Genomic DNA, 14,317 nt, shown 5'->3' with positions numbered 1-14,317 from the left:
ATCAACGGCTTGACTCATTTCTTTGATAATCATACCAGGAAATACGGTGCCTATTGACAATTCATTTCTGCAGATATAATTCCCAAATATCAGGTTTGACACTCGGAATCACAGGATAGGTGAAGCTGTTTACTTAGCTGTGCCGCTCGCAACGAATATGCTAACACTCTGGAACGTTTTGATTGGCCATTTTTTAAATTCTACATGAACTTATCGTGTCCTTCACTAAAATGAATAGCAATGTCTTTGTCCGAACACGAAATTGTACTCTCAAACCGGCGGGTCTGGTACACGCGAGGTAAGATTTCCCTGAAAAGTTTGATTCTACACCAATGTGTATCGCCCTACAGCGGTTTGACGTCTAGCAGTAATATTCATTCCCTAAATTAATGTGTTTATTTCCAATAATGTACCGGGCATATACTCCCGGAATACCTGCTTTGACATTCGGAATCACAGGGTAGGTGAAGCAATTGACTTCGCTGTCTGGAATATCATAGAAGGTGGTAACGGTCTCGAACTGTTGACTACAGATCTTCAAATTCATACATGAATTTAAGGTGCCCGTCACTGCAATAGAGACTAATTTCATTTTGTGAACGCGAACTTATACTCTCAATGAGGCCAGTGAGTTTCGCGGAAGATAAGTCCTTCGATAAGCCGTTTGACTAAATGCCTGTTGGTAAAGCTCTCGAACGGTTTGACGCCCTACATTAACACTCAAACCGTGAATTAAGGTGCCTATTGCCAAAACTCTCCAGCGGATTTACTCCGGGCATGCTAGGTTTGACTCTCGGAATCACAGGATAGGTGAAACTGTTGGCTTAGTTGCGCGGCTTTCAAAGAAGGTGAGATCGTTCGCCAACCGGTTATACTCTCAAATTTTCTATTCATACGTGAAAAAAGCTGTCCGCCTGCGAATACATCTCCTAGGTAGTTGCGGTGAGCATTAAGCATGACACTCTCTACAGCGGGTTCGGTTCTAGGTAGGTAAGGTGTCTGGTAAGGTGTATGGTGTTATATCTATTGGTAACGTTCTCCAGCTGATGCTGTACTTCAATATTCATCCAGATGATTGAGGTGCTAATTGCCAATGCAGCTCAGCAAACTGACTCCTGGAATACCAGTTTTGACTCCAGGAATCACTGGACAGGTAAGACCACTGACTTAACTGTAGGACATTCGAAGAATCTGATAACGATATCGATCGGTTTGACACTCGATCTTCTAATTCATACATGAAAAAGATATCCGTCAGCTCAAATGTCTCCTAATTTACTTCTGTGACCACTAAGCATGACATTCGCTATAGCGGGTTCGGTTCTAGGAAGTAAAGGTGTCTGGTAAGGAATATGACGTAATATTTATGGGTAATGTTCTTCAGCGGTTTGACGCTGTACATTAATGTTCATAATGTGAGCTGCGGTGCTTATTGCCAATACTGATCAGCGAGTTTACTCGTGGTATACCCGATTTGCCTATAGGAATCACAGGGTAGCTGCAGATATTGACATAGCTGTGCGACTATCGAAGGATGTGATAACGTTATCGATCGGTTTCACACTCGAACTAGTTATTCATTCATGATACTGAGGTGCCCGCCACTAAAATGTATAATAATTTGTATCTCTGATCACGAAGTTATACTCTCGATACATCGGGTTAACTTCTCGGAAGATAAGGCATCTGTAAAAAGTTTGACCCTATACCAATAAGGAACGTTCTACAACGATTGGACACTATACTTTAATACTCGCACAGTGAATTAGGGTGTTTATTGCGAATACAATTCAGCGCATTTACTCCCGTAATACCTGGGTTTTCTCGAGGAATAATAGGTTGGGTGGTGCTGACGATTTAGCTTTATGTCTCCCAAAGAACGGGGTAAAGTTCTGGAACGATTTATCCATCGATCATGTAATTCTTACATGAAATTATGGCGCCCATTACTAAAATGCGTACCAATGTGCTTCTCTGAAAATGAAGTTGTAGTCTCGGTATAGCGGGATGCTTTCTCGGAAGGTAGCTTATTCTGTATAAGGAGTGACTTTATAACAATTGGTGATGATCGCCAACGATTTGACTCCCTACATTAATGCCCATGCCGACAATTCAGGCGGCCATTGCCAATTCTGTCCTGCGAAATAACTCCCGGAATGCCTGGTTTGACTTTCGGCATCACAGGATAGGCGAAGCTATTGGCATAGCTGTTGGAATAGCATAGAACGTGGTTACGACCACGAACTGTTTCAATCGACTTTTCAATTCATACATGACACTAAGGTGCTGTCACTAAAATGTATACTAATGTGTTTCTCTAAACACGAAGTTATACAATCGATACGGCGGGCTAGCTTCGCGGACGGTAAGGCTGTCGGTAAAATGCTAGACTTTATATCAATAAGTAACGTTCTATCGCGGCTTGTCGGTCTGCCTTGTCATTAATACCGTGAAATAAGATGTCTATTGGCAATACAGTATAGGGCAATTACTCCCGGAATACTTTGTTTGGTTCTCGGAAAAACAGGATTTGTGATGCTCTTGACTTAGATGTTCGTCACTCAAAGCAGGTGGTTTCGTTGTCGCACGGTTTGCTTTTGATGTTCCTATATATGCATGAAAATAATGTGGCCGTCTGCTAACGTGTCTACTAATTTGATCACGTGAAAACGAAGGAACACAATCAATGAAGTGTGTCAGCATCTCGGAAAATAATGCCTTCGGTAGAATATCTGCTCTATAGCAATACGTAACGATGCACAACTCTGTGACACGGTACTTTAATATTTGTACCGTTATATAGCGTGCATGATGCCAATGCTGCACAGAAGATTGACTCCCGGCATACCTGATCTGTTTCTCGGAATCACAGGACATATGATGCCACTGGCTTAGCTGTGCGACGCTCAAGGACGGTGGTAACGTTCTCGATTGGTTTTGCCCTCGATTTTCTAATTCAAACATGAAATTATGGAGCACGTCTCTATAATGTTTACTAATTTGCTTTTCTGGACAGAAAGCTATACTCTCGATACAGCGGGTTAGTTTCTCGGAAGGTACGGCCGTCGGTAATAAGATTGACACTATACTAATCCGTAACGTTATTCTACGGTATGACTCAGTACATTGATGTTCATACCAGCAATTTTGGTGCATATTGCCAATACTTTTGAGCGGATATACTCCTGGTATAGCTGGTTTGACTCTCGGTGTCACAGGATAGGTGACGCTATTGACTTAGCTGTGCGACCCTCAAGAGTGGTGGTATCGTCCTTCAACGGTTTGACCCTTGATCATCTGGTAGATAGATAAAATTAAGTTGCCCGTTACAAAATCTATACTATTTTGCTTCTGTGACCGCGAAGTAATACTATCGTTTCAGCGCGTTAGCTTCTCGGAAGGTACGGCGGTCGGTGAAGCGATAGACACTATACCAAGAAGTAATGTTGAACAACTGTGTGACTCTGTACTTGAATATTGATAGAGGAAACTAGTGTTTCTAATATCGATACTCTACAGCGGATTTAATCCCGGAATACCTGGTTTGGCACTCGGAATCACAGGATAGGTGAGGCTACCGACATAGCCGTACGAATCTCAAAGACGGTGGTCACGTATCCGAACGGTTTGACCCACGATATTCCATTTCATTCATGAAATTAAAATGTATACTTATGGATTTCACCGAACACGATGATATAATCTCGGTACAGTGGGTTTGACTCTTGGAATGTCAGGTTTCCGTTAAACAGTTTTACTCTATACCAATTCGTAACGATCGCAAATGGAGTGACGCCATACTTTAATATTAAATTCGTGTGTTAAGGTGTTTAAAGCCTACACTATTAAGCGAATTTACTCCCGGCATACCTGGTTGCGCTCTTGGAACTACAGTATAGTTGAAGCTATTGCCTTAGCCGCTCGGCTCTCAAGGAAGGCGGTAACGTACCCGAACGCTTTACCTCTTGATGCTGCTATTTATACACAAACATGTGGTGTCGGTACGCATAAAATGTATACTAATATGTTTCCGTGAACATTAAGCAGGGCACTCACTGCAGCGGGTTAGGTTCACCGCAGGTAAGGTATACTGTAAGAGGAATGGCCTTCTACGAATTGGTAATATTCTCCGACCGGTTGACTCCCTACATTAATTTTCAATCCGTGAATTTCGGTTCCTATTGCCTATACTGCTCACGGAATTTGCACCCGGAATGCCTGATTTAACTTAAGGAATCACAGGATAGCAGACGGCTATTGTCTTAGCCGATCGGCTCTCAGCAAATGTGGTGAAGCTCTGAAACGGTCTGTCCCGCGATCTTCAAATTCTTGTACGGAATTATGGTGCCCGTCCATAAAATGTATATAATGTGTTTCTTTAGACACGAAGTATTACTAACGATGTTGCGCGTGATGTTCGCAGTAGCTGAAGCCGGCGGTAAAATGTTTGACTTTAAACAAACTCGTATCGCTCTCAAACGGTTTGACGCTCTACATTAATATTCAAGCCGTGGACTAAGATGTCTAGTGCTAATATAGATCAACGGATTTACGCCCAGAATACCGGGTTTACCTCTCTGTACCACAGGATAGGTGGAGAGATTGACTCAGACGTTCGACTTTCAGAGAATCGGCAACGTTCTCGAGCGGTTTGGCCCTGCATCTTCTGATTCGGACATTAAATTATAGGGCCCGTCACAAAAATGATTACTACCTTCGTCCTATGAATACGAAGTTATACTCTCGACACGGCGGGATGGCGTCTCCAAGGATTGGGCTATCGGTAAAATGTTTGACTCTATACCAATAGGTAACGTTCTACAACGGTTTTGCTGTATGCTTCTAGATTCAAACCCTGAATTAAGGTGTCTATTGTTTTGCGGATTTACTCCAGGAATACGTGGATTATAGCTAGGAATCACAGGATGAGTGAATCTGTTTACTCAACCGGTCTATTCCCAAAGACGGTGATAACACTTTTGAACGGTTTGAATATCGGTAATGCTATTCGTGCATGAAAATACGGTTTCCGTCTGCTAAAAGGTCTACTAATTTGTTTCCGTCAACAACGTGCAAGACACTCCCTACAGCAGGTTAATATTCTCTGCTGGTAATGTATTCGGTAAAAAGAATGACTGCATACGAATTGGTTATGACCTCCGACGGTTTGTCTCTCTGCTTTAATATTTAAAGCGTGAATAAAGGCGTCTATTCTCAATACGTTAAAGGGAATTTATTCCCGGGCAACCTGGTTTGGCTCACGGAATCACAGGATAGGTGAAGCTATTGACATAGCCGTTCGACTCTCAAAGAAGGTGGTATCGTGCTCCAGCGGTTTGACACTCGATCTTCTAATTGAAAGATGAAATTAAGCTTCCCGTCATTCAAATGTATACTAATTTGCATCTCTTAGAACGACGTCATGCTCTCGATACAGGTGGATATGTTGTAGGAGGGAAACGCAGTCTGTAAGCAGAATAACTCTGTAACAATTTGCAATTTTCTCCGACGACTTGACTTCATACTTTAATGCGCATGCCGGTAATTTAGGTGTCTATTGCCAATGCTGCTAAGCAAATGTACTTCTGGGCTACCTTGTTTGTCTATTGGTATCGCAGGATAGTTGAAGGTATTGACGTAGCTGTGCCACTCTCAAAGAAGGTGGCTACGTTCTCGAACTGTTTGCCCACGGTATTTCTGTATATGCATGTAAATAATGTATCCGTCTGCAAAAATGTCTAGTAATTTGATCATGTGAAAACTGAGGAACGCTATCGCTGCAGCGGGTTTGGTCCTCGAAGGTAAGGTATTGGATAAAAAGTATGACGGTATTGCAATTCTTAATGTCCTCCGACGATTGGAATCCCAGGGTTAATATTCCTACGGTGGTGTAAGGTGTCTATTGCTAATATTGTTCAGTGGATTAAATCCCGGAATACCTTGTTTGACTCTCCGAACCACAGGATAAGGGAAGCTATTGTGTTACATGTGCCATTTCACAAAGAAGGTGGTAACGTTCGGGAATAGGTTTGCAACTAGATCTTCTCTTTCATACATTAAATTAAGATGCCCGTTTCTTCAATGTATAACAATTTGTGTCTCTCAACACGAAGTAATACTCTACATACATCGGGTTAAGTCCTCGGAAGGTAAGGTTTTCTGCAAAACTTTTGACATCATTCCAATATGTAAGGGGCTGCAAATGTTTGACTCTGTTCTTTAATATTCTCACTGTGAACTAAGGTATGCATTGCCAATATTGTACAACAGATCGACTCCCGGAATACCTGGTTTCATTCTAGGAATCACAGGAGAGGTTAAGTTATTGACTTAGACGTTCGAATCTCAAAGAAGGTGGTAACATTTTGAATCAGTCTGCCTCCCGAAGTTCTATTGACACATGAAATTAAGGTGCACGTCACTAAAATGTCCACTGCTTTGCTTCACGGATCTCGAAGTAATACTACACTCAATATAGATTGCTGTCTTCTCGGGAGGTCAGGCCTACGGTATACAGTTAGACTCTATACGAATAGGTCAATTTCTACAACGGTTTGACGCCCTAATTTAATAGTCGAATACGGAATAATAGTATCTCTTGCCCATACTTTTCAGCGGATTTAATCCAGGATTATCAGGTTTCACTCTCGGAATCGCATGATGGGTGAAGCTATTGACTTAGCCGTTCGACTCCCAACGAAGGTGGTAACGTTCTCGAACGACTTGACACTCGATCTTCTCATTCATATTGAAATTATGGTACCGGTCACTAAAATGTTTAATAATTTGCTTCTCTGCCGCGAGAACGATACCACCTTCCGTGAGATCCGAACGGCTATGTCAAAGAGCTTCACCTATTCTGGGGATCCGAGAGTCATACCGGGTATTCAGGTATTAGTCCTCTGAATAGTATTGGCAATAGACAGCTTATTTCACATTATGAATGTTAAGGTCGCGCGTAAAACGTTTGTACAGCTTCTCGTATTCGTATAGATTCAAACTTTTTACCGAAGGCCGTACATTCCGAGAAAATAACCCGCATTATTGAGGATATAACTTCGTGACCAGAAATGCAAACTGGTAAATGTTTTAGTGATGGGCCCCATAGTTTCTTGTATTAATTACGAAATCGAGGGCCAAATCAATCGATAACTTTACCACTGCCTTTGAGAGTCGCACAGATAAGCTAATAGCTTCTCCCATCCTGTGATTCCGAGACTCAAACCAGGTATTCCGGTAGTGAATACACAGGAGATTATTTGCAATAGACACCTTAATTCACAGTATAAATATTAAAGCAAACCGTCATAGTGTTGTTGAACGATACATATGGCTATACAGTCCAACTTCATGCCGAAGACCTCACCTGCCGAGAAGCTAACCTGCTGTACCGAGAGTATAACTCCGTGATCTGAGGGACGGATTAGTATACATTTTAGTGACTGAACCTTAATTTCATGTATCAATTAGATAGATGATCGAGAGGCAGACTTCTCCAGAACTTTACCAGTATCATTGAGAGTGGCACAGCTAAGTTAATAGCTTCACCTATCACGTGATTCCGAGAGTCAAGCGAGGTATACGAGGAGTAAATCATCGGAACAGCGTTGGCAATAAGCGTCATCAAACAAAAGGTATGAATATTAAGCTAGACAGTCAAACCGTCGGTGAACATTACCAATTTGTATGTGGTCAATCTTCTTACGGATGGTCCTAATGTCCGAGAATCTAACCCGCTGTATCGAGAGCATAACTTCGTGTCTCGAGAAGGAAATTAGTTTTCATTTTAATGACGGTAAACTTAATTTCATGTATGAATTAGCATATAGATGGTCAAACCGATCGCGGACGTTACCATGCATTGTGAGAGTAGATAAATCGACTGCTTCACCTATCCTGTGATTCCAAGAGTCAAACCATGTAATCCGGCAGCAAGTCCGCAAAACTGTATGTGCAATAGGCACCATAATACACGGTTTGAATATTAAAGCAGAGCGCCAAACGGTTATAGAACATTACCTATTGGTATACAGCCAAACCATTTACGGATGAACTTACCTTCGGAGCAGGTAACCTGCCGTTTCGGGAGTATAACTTGGTGTACAGAGAACGAAATTGGCATTCATTTCAGTGAATGGCACCTTAACTTCGTGTATCAATTAGACGATTGAGCGCCAAACCATTCGGATCGCTTCCATCCTCTTTGAAATTCGAACGGATAAGTCAACAGATTCACGTGTCCTGTGATTCCGAGGGTCATACCAGGTAATCCGGGAGTAAATGCGCTGTGCAGTATTTACAATAGATGCCGTAATCAGCGGATTGGATATTAAAAGATAACGTCACCCCGTGAGAGAGCGTTACCAATTGATATAAAGTCAAATGTATTAAAGAAGGCCTTACATTCCGCTAATCCTACCGGCTTCATCGAGGGAATAACTTCTTGCACAGGGAAATGAACCAGTATTCATTTCAGTGACGATCTCCTTAACTTCCTGTATGAATTAGAAGATCGAGGGTCAATCTCATTGAGAACATTACCCCGTTCGATGGGGGTCGAACGGCAAAGTCAATAGCTTCACCTATCCAATGACTCCGAAAGTCAAACAAGATGTTCTGGTAGTAAATGCGCTGTACAGAATCGACAACATATACCTTTATTCGCGGAGTGAATATTAAAATACAGCGTCACACCGTGTGAGAACGTTATTATTTGCTATAAAGTCAAACGTTTACAGAATACCTTACCGTCCGAGAAGCTAACCCGCCGTATGCAAAATATATCTACCTGTTTAGGGAAACACATTAGTATACAATTTAGTGACGGCACCTTGAATTCAAGCATGAATTAGAAGATCGTGTCTAATCGCTCGAGAACGTTATCACCTTCTGTGAGAGTCGAACGCCTAAGTCAATAGCTTCACCTATCCTGTGATTCGGAGATTCACAGTAGGTATACCAGGAGTATATCCGCTGAAGAGCTTTTACAATGGAAACCTTAATTCCATGCTTTAATGTTAATGTAGGACCATAATCCGTTTGAGAACGTTACGAATTACAATACGGTCAACCATTCTACAGTAGGGCGTACCTTCCGCGAACCTCAACCGCTTCATCCATAGTCTAACTCCGTGTTCAGAGAAATAAATTGGTATTGATTTCTGTGACGGACATCTTAACTTCATGTATTAATTAGGAGGTTGAGTGTCAAACCGCTCGAGATCGCTACCACCTACTTTGAGATCCGAACAACTGAGGCAATAGCTTCACGTATCCAGTTATTCCGATAGTCATACCACGTATTCCAGAAGTCCATCCGCCGCACACTATTGGCAATGGAGACCTTAATCCACGGTACTATTATTGCAGTAAGGCGTCAAACTGTTTGAGAGCGCTAACCAATTTGTATAAAGTCAAAAGTTTTACCGAGGGCCTTTCCCTCCGAAAAACTAACTCGCTTTATCGAGAGTAAAACTTCGCATGCTGAGAAAGAAGGTAGTATTCATTTCAGTGACAGGCACCTTATCTTCATCTATCAATTAGGCGATCGACGGTGAAACCGTTCGAGAACGTTACCACCCAGTTTGAGAGTCGAAAGAATAAGTCAGTAGCCCCACCTCTCCTGTGATTTCGAGAATCATACAATGGAATCCGAGCGCAAGTTCCATGAACAGTATTGGCAATAGACACCTTAATTCATGGATTGAATATTAAAGTAGAGCGTGAAACCGTTTGGGAACGTTACCAGTTGGAATAATATCAAAAGCTTTACCAATTAACATGTCTACCGAGGACCTGTCCAGCTGCAGCGATTGCGTTACTTAGTCTAACCGGAAACAAACAAGTATACATTGTAGTGACTGGCACCTCAATTTCCTGAATGGGTGAGAATATCGAGAGGCAAACCGTTCCAGGACGTTACCAGATTCTTTGAGAACGGCACACGTAAGACAATAGCTCCACCTATACGAGTGATTCGGAGAGTCGCACCATGTATATGCGGAGTAACTCCACCGTATACTGTTGTCAATAGACACCACAATTCTCGGTTCGAATACTGAAGCAGGCCGTCAAGCCGTTGCAGAACACTACCCATTCGTGATGGGTCAAACTTCTTGCAGAATGCCTTGCCCTCCGATAAACTGACCCGGTGTATCTGGAGCATAACAACGAGATCTGAGGTACACACTTGTGTACGTTTTATTGACGGACACCACAATTTCATGTATGAATAGCTGGATCGAGGGTCAAGTGGTTCCCGAACGTTACCAGCAACCTTGAGTGTCGGGCGGCTAATTCAATGGCTACACTCTTCCTGTGATTCTGAATGTCAAACGCAATATTACGCGAGTCACTCCGCAGAACTGTTTTGCAATATACACCTATATTCACGGTGTGAATATTAAAGTAAAGACTCAAACCGTCGGAGAAAAGTACCTATTCGAATAAAGTCAGTACACTTAACGAATACCTTACTACAAGTGAACCTAAACCGCTGTAGCGAGTTCCTTACATTTGCTGCCGTACAGCACATTTTCATGTATGAATATCTAAATCGAGAGTCAAGCCCTACGGGAACGTTTCCACATTTCTTGAGTAAAGAACGGTTAAGTCCATAGCTTCACATATCCTGTGCTTCCCAAAAACATAGCAGGTATGCCCGCATTAAATCTGCTGAATTGTATTGACCGTAGCCTCCATAATACACGGTTTGAATTCTATAGCAGACGATCGAACCGTCAGAGAACGTTATCTTTTGATATAAAATTAAACACTTTACAGACAGCCCTACCTTCTGAGAAGATAACCCGCCGTATCGAGAGAATAACTTCGTGGCCAGATGATCAAATTAGTACATACTTTTGTGATGGGAACCTAAATTTTATTGTGAATAACAGGAATAAGTGTCATTCAGCTCGAGAGAATAAACACCTTCTTAGGGGGTCGAACGGATAATCAACAGCGCCGCCTATCCTGTGCCTCCGAGAGTCAAACCAGGTAATCCGAGGGTAAGCCTGATGAAAGTTATTGGAAATAATGACTTAATTCACTATATTAATATTAAAGTACTGAGACAAACCGTTGTAGAACGTTATGTACTTGTATACAATCAAACTTTCTACCGAAGGCCCTACCTTCTGAGAAGTTATCCCGCTGTATCGATCGTATAACTTCATGTTGAGAAACGCAAATTTATTCCAAATTTTGTCAGGGGCAGCTTGATTTCACGTATGAATATGAAGATCGATGGTCAAACCGTTCGAGGACATTACCACCTTCTTCGGGAGACGAAGGGCTAAGTCAATAACTTCACACGTCCTGTTATTCCGACAGACAAACCACGTATTTCTGGTGTAAGTCCGCTGAACAGTTTTCGCAATTGACGCCATAATTCAAGGTGTGAATATTATATCAGACAGTCAAACCGTTGTAGAGTGTTACCTATTGGAATAGAGTCAAACATTTCACTGATAGCGCAACCATCGGGGACGATAACCTGCAGAACTGTGAATGTTACTACGAGTTCAGAGGATGAAACTAGTAAACATTTTTGTGGTGCGCTCCTTAGTTACACTATAAATAAGAAGATCGCGGTTCAAGCCTCTCAAAAATATTGCCATCTTCTGTGGGAGACGAACGGCTAAGTCAATAGCTACACTTAACCAGTGATTCCGTGAGACAAACCAGGTATTCCGAGAGTAAATCCGCTGAACAGTGTTGGCATTAGTCCCCTTAATACATGCTCTGAATACGAAAGCATTGCGTCAATCCGTTTTAGGGTGTTACGAATTGGGATGACGTCAAACATTGTACAAAAAACCGCACACTCCGAGCGACTGTCACGACGAATCGCGCATATAATCTGGAGTTCAGTGAAAGATATGAATATCAATTTTAGAGACGGGCACCTTCATTTCATGAATTAATTCGAAGATCGGTTGTCAAACAGTTTGAGAACGTTACCGCATTTTTTTTTGCGTGTCGAACGGATAAGTCAGTAGCTTCACCTATCCTGTGATTCCGAAGGACGAACCAGGCATTCCGAGAGTCGCAATACTGTACATTATTGGCAATGAACATCTGAATTCGCGGTATGAAAATTAGGGTACACAGTCTATCCCTTGTAGAACGATCCCCATTGGTATGGAGTTAAACATTCTACCGAAGGCACTAGCATCCGAGAAGCTGAACCGATGCATCGAGTGTATAACTTCGCCGTCAGAGAGACAAAGTATTATACATCTTAGTGTCGTGCACCTTTCATTAATGTATGAATTACTGGATCGTGGGTCAAAGCGTTCCCGTACGTTACCACCAGCCTTGAGAGTCGGGCGGCTGAGTCAGTAGCTTCACCTATCCTGTGTTGCGATAGTCAGACTAGGTATTCCGAGATTAAATCCACTGAACAGTATTGGCAATAGACACCTTAGTTCACAGTGTGTGTATTAGAGGAACGTGTCAAACCGCTGCAAAAAGATACCTATACGTATAGAGTCAAACCGTTTACTGAAGGCCTTAGCTTCCGAGAACCCACTCCGCTGTAGCGATTGGCTTGCTTAGTGCTAAACGGAACAAATGAGTAGATATTTTGGCAGACGGACACCTTGTTTTCATGTATGAATAGGATGATCATGGGTGAAACCGTGCGAGAACGTTACCAACTTCATCGAGAGTCTAACTGTTAAATCAATATATGTGATTCCTAGGGTCAGGCCACGTATTCCGGTAGTGAATCCGCAGTTCAGCATTAACAAACGACACGTTCATTCAATGTATGAATATTAAGGAGGAGTGACAAAACCATTTTGAAAGTTACTTATTGGTACTGAGACAAAGTTTTCACCGAAGACCTTACCCTCCGATATCCTATCCTGCCGTATCAACATTCTATGTTCGTGTTCAAGGGAGCAACCTATTATTCCTATTCGTGACCGGCTCTATAATTTCATCTATGCATTAGAAGGTCGAGTGTCAAACCGTTCGAGAACGCTACCACCTTCCAGAATGATCGAACTGTTGTGTCAGCAGCTTCACTTACCCTTGTGATTCCGAGAGTCAGGCCAGGTAATCTGAGTGTATATACGCTGAAGAGTATTGGGAATAGATACCTTATTTCGAGGAGTGAATTTTAAACTAGAGCGTCACACATTGCGAAAACGTTACTAATTTCTATAAAGTCAAACGTTTTATCGAATGCCGCACCATCCTAGAAGATAACTGACGTATTGAGAGTATAGCAAGGTGATTAGGGAAACACAATATATTGACGTCGCCTTAAATTCATGTATGAATTTGAATATCGAAGAACAAACCGTACGTGGACATTGCCACCTTCTGTGAGATTCAAACGGCTATGTCAATACCTTCATTGATCCAGAGTTTCAGAAAGCCAATCGAGATATTTCGGGAGTATATGCGCTGTACAATATTGGCAATAGATACGGTAATTCGCGGATTGAATATTAGAATAGAGCGTCACATCATGTTAGAACGTTCAAATTGCTATAAAGTCAAACACTTTATTGAATGCCTTTCCGTCCGAGAAACTAACCCTCCTTATCGAGAGTATAGCTTCGAGCTTAGGGCATCACATTAGTATACAATTCAGTGGGGGCACCTTAATCTCATGTATGAATTTGAAGTTCGAAATTCAAACCGTTGGAGAACACTGCCACCTTATTTTAGATACGCACAAACGTGTCAATATCTTCACCTATCCTGGGATTCAATGAGTCGACCCAGGTATTCGTGAGTGAATACGCTGAACAGTGTTGACAAATACACCTTAGTTCTCCGTTCCAATATTAATGTAGACCGTAAAACCGTAGCAGAACGTTACCCATTCGTACAGGGTCAAACATAATCCCGATGGCCTTACCTTCCGAAAAGCACAACCCGCTGTCGGGAGTGCCATGCTTGTTATTCACGTAAACAAACCAGTAGACATTTTAGCAGACGGGCAGTTTATTTTCATGTATGTATTACTAGGATGAGGGTCAAACTGTTCAGGAGAGTTACTACCTTCTTTGAGAGTCGTACGTTTGAGTCAATGGCTTCACCTATCCTGTGATTCCGAGATTCATACCATGTATTCCGGGACTAAAACCGCTGTATGGTATTTGCAATACGCACAATAATTCAGGGTATGAATGTTGAAGCAGATTGTCAAACCGTTGAAGAACGTAACCAACTGGTATTGAGTCAAACGCACTTCCGAATTCCTTACCCACCGGAAACCAAGCTCTCCGTATCGATAGTATAGCAGCGTGTTCAGAGGAACGAATTATCATACGTTGTAGTGACGGTCGCCTTAATT

The sequence above is a fragment of the Lasioglossum baleicum genome, unplaced genomic scaffold (genome assembly GCF_051020765.1).
Source record: "Lasioglossum baleicum unplaced genomic scaffold, iyLasBale1 scaffold0203, whole genome shotgun sequence".
NCBI lineage: Eukaryota > Metazoa > Arthropoda > Insecta > Hymenoptera > Halictidae > Lasioglossum > Lasioglossum baleicum.
This window is presented reverse-complemented; position numbering follows the sequence as displayed.